Raw genomic sequence first — 7500 nt, forward strand, 5'->3', positions numbered from 1 at the left:
CAGCTCTGCAGTCGTCAAGTGAAGTCGACAGTTCATCAGTGTTTAAGTGACTCAACACTTTCACTAACTCACACACGTGTGTAGTGGTCATGTTCACAGCACACAATCTGCTCTCTACACCTCCACACTCCTCATTCATCAGCCCTGTCCTCACCGAGACCAAAACAATACCAAAATCACTGCGACTGCTGTACTCGGGTCCTCATAATGTGAGGAATACAAGCTATATACACACACTCTCTCTCTCACACACACCCACACAAACATACACACAAAACCGTTCTCGTGTGTGTGTGTGTGTGTGTGTGTTGAGGTTTGAGCCGGTGTGTCTGTGAGTGATTGCGGGTGTTTGAATACGTTGGGGAGGAACTTAAATAAATATTTGTTCTGTCAACAGTGTTGATCACAGCGCACCTGAGCTCAAACACACACACACACACACACACACACACCTAAAGCTTCTGCAGGTGTGTGTTCACCGTACTCTAATAGAGGATTCGCTGCTTTCAGTCAGAGAGCGAGGATCATGAAGACAGACTCATGCTGATGAAGATAATGATGATGATGATTATGAAGATGATGATGATGATGATGATGAAGATGATATAGTCACTCACTGATATTCCCACTGGACTGTGCTGGAAACACTACACCTAATAGCGTGATTTTACTCCTAACTCTGTTCTTCAGTGTAGTGTGTCGTGAATCGTGGAGAGATGAGGATGATGATGATGATGATGATGATGATGAAGGCTTGATTATAGTGAAGCAGTCAGAAACGCTGGCCTACAGGAGGACATCACACCCTGCTGGACCGCACTACAGCACAGATGACCACAGTCCTCCATAACCATCAGAGGAGATGAAGAACACGGGAGATCTGAGCTGCCTGAGGCTGTAGATGGGCTCTGTCTCCAGGTCCAGCATCTCCACAGCTCAGACTGAGCCTCAGAAACACCCGGAGCTCCTGCTGACTCAGCTTCCCAGTGAGCGGCTGCTGGAGTGATCAACATGTCAGTAAACTGAACATCCTGTACAGCCGACAATAGATTAGAGCTCTGGAAACTTCACATCAGTGTGAAAGCAGCATCAAGTGAAGAGATTCCAGAGTTCAGCGGTAGACTCAGGCTCTAGACTCCAGCACTTCCTCAGCTGTGTGTGTGTGTGTGTGTGTGTGTGTGTGTGTGTGTGTGTGTGTGTGTGTGTGTGTGTGTGTGTGTGTGTGCGTGCGTGCGTGCGTGCGTGCGTGCGTGCGTGCGTGCGTGCGTGCGTGCGTGCGTGCGTGTGTGTGTGTGTGACAGAAATGACCCTAGATCAGTGGTTCAGCTGAGTGTTCCTCATCTGAATGTCCTCCCTGCAGTTTACGCTGGTCATCTGAGGGCCGGTGGTGAGAGGATCACTGGATGAAGGTTTCCCTCTCGATAAAGATCCTGAACTGAACATTATCCTCCCCCCACACACACACACACACACACACACACACACTCCTCCTCAGTGCTAATGAGCTGTGGTTCAGCAGTGTCTTCTGTTCAGTTTCCTCTTCTCCTGGTTGTGGTGTGATGGGTCGGGTCGGGTGTTGACAGCTCTGCGCAGGGTTCTGCATATGAAACACCATTACAGTCAGTTATGAAGACGTCTCGCAGCAGAGAAGACACAGAGACACACAAACACAACACACACCCTGGAGAGATATTCAGCTGAGTCTGTGCAGCGCTGCTGTTTGGAACAGTCCCCTGACGGCTGATGGTAATTCAGTGACAAACACACACACACACACAAGCATGATCTTGAGAAGGCAAACCGCTCAGACACACAGCGCTTTAAGAGAGAGACGGAGCGCTCCTATAGGCACACGCCTTTTACCCACAATCCTCCAGTTCTGCTACAGAAGCAATTAGAAGTTCACAGGTTGGAAGTGAATCCCCTGTGGGATGTGATGGAGCAACACGGCCTGTCAGAGTGACTTCAAGCTGCTTATCTGCCAGTGTGTTAAGAGCAGAAGCTGATATCTGGAGCGAGCATCGTCCTTCACCCTCTCTCTCTCTCTCTCTCTCTCTCTCTCTGTGAATATTAATTTCTGTGCAGGTGACGGCGGCTCGTGTTGTGATGATCCTGCTGAAGACACCGGCAGCAGTCCTCTCTCCTCATGCTCATGTTTTGGGTCAGGCATGTCTGTAAAGCCAGTATTGCTGGATTACTCTTCTCCTGAGGCAGAGCTCGTCTTTCCTCCATTGTGGTGTTCTTCTAGTTGATAAAGTCTCGGCATCGTGTGTCTGATAACTCTGAGCTGGACGTGTGTGACTCGAGCAGCAGAGCGGGATGATCTGGACTCAGCAGAGCTGCACTTCTACATTGGGATATATGGGCGGATGGTTAATGACAGCAGATTCCCGCTGAATGTGTTTTAGGTCCAGTATTTACATGCTGTAGGGGTCAGTCAGGTCTCCAGGGCCCGCTAGAGGACCTTCACAAATCTTCTGCAGGGTGACTTTATTTATATTAATTAAAGTGAATCTCTGGATTCCTTATTTATTAATATTTTAATTACTTAAGATAATTCAATATATAATTGAAAAGGTTTCCACAGGAGGAACGCCTCTGATCCTCTGATTTGGTGGTCCTCTGGTCTGTGTTGTGAGGTGCAGGTGAAATCCTCTCACTCACTTTAAGATTCTACTGATCACTGTGTGCAGCATCTTCTGGAAATGAGGGACTGTTTCAGCTCTGTCTCCTGCAGTATTAATTTGAGTCGTGGCACTGACGTCTTTCAGTGTTTCTAAATCGGCCTCCTGTTGTCCTGGGTTGATTAAATGGATTGGGTCAGTAGAGGCACTGCCCTCTATCCGCCAGCCCCGTGCTCCTGATTGAAGGAGGTGTGTATCAGTGTAAAGGTGTGTGTGATTTTCACTCACGCTTATCATCAGTGACTTTCCTTACTCAAGTCATTTTCACTGGCGATGAGCTGAACAGGGAATCACTGCCTCACACTAGATGCTGCTCAATGAAAAACTGATAGACCACACACAGGGTGGCGTCGTCTTCGTCTCCCTCACGCTTTTCCTCTTCTGTTCGTCCTCCACTGCACGACCGAAACATGTCTGCGAAAAAGTTACAAGCCATGAAAGAAAATGAGGTTAAACGAATCGACCAGCAACTGGTGTCTTACTGGAGCTTCAGCTGTTCAGGCACACACACATGCGCACATTTAACATGGCACACCACACCAGAAGGAGGAGCTCTGTTTAGTTTTGTCAACAAACAGAAGGTAAGATGTCATATTTTACCATATCATGACACCTGATTAAAACAGTCCTGAAACAGAAGTATAGTGGTGCCTGATTTCATCCTTTGGCAAGCGATTGGTTCATTGGACACGTGTGTTGCTTACAGAATGAAGGAAAATCAATGTATGGACAAAAGCGGGTCAGAAATGAGACGTGTCCTGATAGCCCCGCCCTAATGAACTGATAGCCACACCCTAAAAGACTGATAGCCCCACCCAGTGGCAGTACATTTTGATGAAATATGGGCGCGCACAGATCCATAGTTTACACCAGCACTGCTGTATGCGTATTAGAGGAGGACATTTCGATTTCACTGTGACTGTAAATGCTGCTTGTACACATTTCAGGCATTAAAGGTTGTTGATGAGCGTGAGTGTCATGCCGGTGTACACAGGCCTCTATAGCAGACCTTTCCTTCCCATCAGCCCCTGCAGAACAGCAGATCCCGGTCTGAGACCCTCGTCTGCCCTCCAGACTCACTCAGATCAGGTTGGTCATGGACTCAGCCTTTGATTGGGCTCCAGGAGTTTCTCCAGAGCAAACCCGGAGCCCCGAGAGCTTCAGATCCTGCTTCGCTTCAGTGCGCCTGATAAGAGAGCGCTGCAGTTGCCCACCGAGGGGAGCTGCTGCCGAGGGATGTGGGCTGAGCACAGTATCTGTGCTGTCCAGCTCCACTCTCGCTCAGCAGAGGAAAACGCTGCAAGCAGAAACAATTATCCACAACGGCTTTCATCTAGCAGGACAGAGATATTGATTCTGCAGGTGCTGCAGGTTCTGCCCGACAGGGGGTTTATAGGTCAGCGTTTGCTCTGAAAGCTCTGTGTGCTGAACGCCTCCAGCTTGTGGAGACGCCGGCCTCTGTTTACCCTGCGTCTGAACTGCTTTGTTTCCTGCTAAATTAGTGCAGCTTCATAGGTTTGGTTCTGCTGAAGTGGTTTTGGATGGATCCAGTATTTGCATGGTCTTCCTTGAGCTCAAGCTGACGTTATGTTTTTGCATGCCCTCTGTGATAGCTGGAGCGCTCCAGTTCCCTCCTGTTTTCCATATGAACTAACCTGAAAACAAAGAAGCTGCTCCCCGCGTGAGTCTGTCGATACGGCCGCAGATGATCGGCTCCAGGGCTCTCCGAGGCTTTGAGATGCTGACAGTGAGTTTCTGCAGGCGGGGAGATGAATCTCCACTGCTCATCGGGTCAGAGTCTTGGCTCCAGAGGAATTGTAGGTTCGTGGATTGATTCTGAACCACTCTTGGCTGCAGGAGTTGGACTGCAATGAAAACCAGAGGAATATGAGCTGGAGTTCATTCATCTTCAGCTGCAGGGCTCATGTCTGACCTGCTCCAGCAGACACAGACACCTCCAGCTTCAGTTTCAGACATGGTGTCTTATAATGAAAACATCCTTTAAATTTCACATCGGTTACAGCAACATAATACATTGAAAGTATAATATTTAGCCCGCAACTCCAGCTATTTATGCAGACATTTTATTGTGAAAATGCAAACCCCCCACCAAAGATTGTGTGATCTGTGGCTAGTGTTCAGCTTAATACAGTATCTGATTCATCTTAAATAGATTGGTTTTGCTTATTTAATTAACCCACTAGTGAAACACTCCTAGCTCGTGCAGGTTGTTCATATCTTGCAGTGGTGTAATGTAATGTCTTATGTTCAGAAAGTTTTGTAAAAACAGCAGAGAGCAACAGCAGCGTTTCTCTTATGTACAATGTAGACAACACATTTCAGCAGATCTGAATAATAAATGACAGATCGAGCAGCACTTGAGGATGGCTGTTCTTCTCTCTCAGCCGTGTTTTGTTTCTCATCATGTCTTCTACTTTGTAGTAACAGAAGTCAACAGAGAGCAGCTGTGAGAGCGAGCGTTTGCTTTCAGTGAGTGTTATAACCGTCCTCAATTAGTCGGACTCGTTAACGTCTGTACTATCACCGTGCGTTAATGAGCGTATTATAATGACTCTGCGGAGGTGGACTCTTCTCACATTAGATGAAACCCTTGTTGAAACTGGTATTGTTCTTCGTAGCGTGTGTTGCCATGGCTGATCCTCCATCTCTTCAGTTTCATCTGTAGGCAGTCGTCTTCTGCCGTGCTCGTCATCAAGGCTCAGGTCTCCTCATCACTGTCTGGCAGGAGGCAGAGGAAGCTTTTCTTTGATTAAGCTGGAGCTGCTCAGCAGGGGTTCGAACCGTCCCACTGCGTCACCCACCGCTGATCAAGCACAGGCGAGCGGCTTCAGAGACTGAGGGAGAAACCGGGTTGCATTCGCATTGCATCAGCTGGCAATAACGAGATCGGGAGCTGTCAGATTCAGACGGAGAGCGGCTTTTAAGGACTGTCAGAGTGGATGGAAATGCCTTTTGGCCTGTGACATTCTCCAGACATGCTGGCCTGTCACATTACTGTGTTAACACTAGTACAGAATAGCTAATCCACACTCTTAGCTTGTTCTCCTGCTTCTCAAAGGCCAGGGTCAGTAAACAATGTTAATGAATGGAAATGAGTAACTCTGAGCACATAACTCACGACAGAGGACAGAAACGGGAATGTCAGCACATCTCGTGTCCATGAAGAGAGCCGCATGCACAGACACTGACGGCTGTTTGTTTTGACTCTCTAAATCTGCTGAACTGAACGTGTAACTTGAGATCACAGATTGCTCTGCTGTTTTAATAGCAAGGCGATTTCTCCGCATGGCGAGGGATGTGTTGGTGTAATCGCTGATGTGTGGGTGATCGGGGCTCTGCTGTGTTGTTGTTGTTGTAAGTCTCTTGCTCGCTATTTCTTCGTATTGCACTAGTGTTGGGCCCAAACCCAAGCAATTACTGCCCTGAGAGTAAAGAGGACAGCGTCACATCACTGCAGCAGCTGCTCAGAGTCTTTACTGGCACAGCACATAGTTTAGAGAGATGTAGGACGAGGTTTTCACAGCATCACTCTCTGGAAAACCTTGTTAAGCTTGAATCGTCGTGTTGTTTTGTGCAATGGAAGTACAGTGTCCTTCCACAGAGCGGGGAGCGTTTTGACACATAAACATCTAAGAGGCTCAGCCTTTGACATGACAAAGACTCTAATGTTTGAAGTCTGTATTTCTGAACGCCGAGGCACCAGTGCAGAGAGTCTCTGATCTGCGGATGAATCCCGGCGCTGCTGTCCAAAGAGAATGCCCAATTGCTTCATTTCTGCGCATGAAGGCGATGTGTTGTTTTGGCTTTTCAATGAGTAGCAGGCTTCAGTAGATCTCTGCTCAGATCTGGCTGACTGACGTGCGCATTACAGACCCTGCTGAACACGCAACTTCCATCTCCACGCTATCAGTCACGCGCCGCTCATATGCATCTCTGCTCTGTGTTTTTCATCTGTCACAGAGAGTTTCCTCAGGTCATGATCCATCTGAGGAGTCTGTAATGATCTGTTGGTACACGTCTGCTTCTGTGCTGGACATCCACAGCCTGGTTCTCCGGGACTCTGATCTTCCATACTGACCGGTCGCTCTGTCACTGTGGACTTTGCTCCCTTGTTGCTGATCTGGCTGATGGGCTCAATTTGATTGTGATGTATGGACTTCCCGTCTCCTCCTCTTTAGGGAGTGCTGTGGGGCAGGTAATGTGTCCCGGTGCTGGCAGTGACAGTCGTGGAGATCTCCAGAGCTGTTCAAGGCCAGACGGAGGATCTGATTGCTTTTTATTTCTACTCTATATATATAGTACAGCACGACTTCATCAGTCTGTTTGCACTCTTTCCCCCAAATCAAACTACAGTGCTCCCCTCACAGCGTGCAATCCCAGATAGCTAATTATAAATATAATTGGATTTGAGAAAAAAACAAGCACCCTTGTATCCTCCCGCTGACTGAAATGCAGCGTGTCCTGTGTGATAATTAACCCTCAGAGTCCTTCATTCAGGCTGGACCTTCACTCATTAGCAGATGCTTTTACTCCAGTGCCTGCTACAGCGAGTGGATCATCATGTAAATGCAGAACACACGAGTCTACCACAGACCAGAGCAAGGAGATGTTAGGGTGATCTTTGCATTTACAGAGGGGGGATGAAGAGTTCAGCCCAAACACATCTACTGGAAGCGTCTAATGTGATTAGCGAGAGCTTCATTAGCTGCTCAGGTGTGTTTAATCGAAGCTTGAGCTTAACTTTCCACACAGTGACCCTCCAGGACAGCCCTGGATTATAGTGAGGCTGCTCGAG

This window comes from Danio rerio, chromosome 16 (genome assembly GCF_049306965.1).
Source record: "Danio rerio strain Tuebingen ecotype United States chromosome 16, GRCz12tu, whole genome shotgun sequence".
Taxonomy (NCBI): Eukaryota; Metazoa; Chordata; class Actinopteri; order Cypriniformes; family Danionidae; genus Danio; species Danio rerio.